Genomic DNA, 500 nt, shown 5'->3' on the forward strand with positions numbered 1-500 from the left:
GAGGCAGAAGGATCGCCGGAGCCCAGCAGGTCAAGGCTGCGGTGGCCAGGAGCGGCCACTGCACTCCAGTCTAGGCAACAGAGTGAGACTCCAACTCAAAAAAAAAAAAAAAAAGACTTCCTTTTTAAACAAAAGTAATCACAATATAATTGCACCTAACAAATATTATACCAACATTCTTTATTATTGTTTTGCTGAATCGGAGTCTCAGTCTATCACCCAGGCTGGAGGGCAGTAGCATGATTATGGTTAACCATAGCCTCGGTCTCCTGGCCTCAGGTGATCCTTCCTCCTCAGCCTCCCAAGTAGCTGGGACTACAGGCATACACTGCCAAGCCTGGCTAATTTTATTTTATTTTTTATTTATTTAATTAATTTTATTTTATTTTATTTTTTCTGAGTTGAACTCTCACTCTGTCACCCAGACTGGAGTGCAATGGCCGCTCCCGGCCACCGCAGCCTCGACCTGCTGAGCTCCAGCGATCTTTTTGCCTCAGCCT

The sequence above is a fragment of the Carlito syrichta genome, unplaced genomic scaffold (assembly GCF_000164805.1).
Source record: "Carlito syrichta isolate Samal-C Ts95f unplaced genomic scaffold, Tarsius_syrichta-2.0.1 Scaffold315818, whole genome shotgun sequence".
In the NCBI taxonomy this organism is placed as follows: domain Eukaryota; kingdom Metazoa; phylum Chordata; class Mammalia; order Primates; family Tarsiidae; genus Carlito; species Carlito syrichta.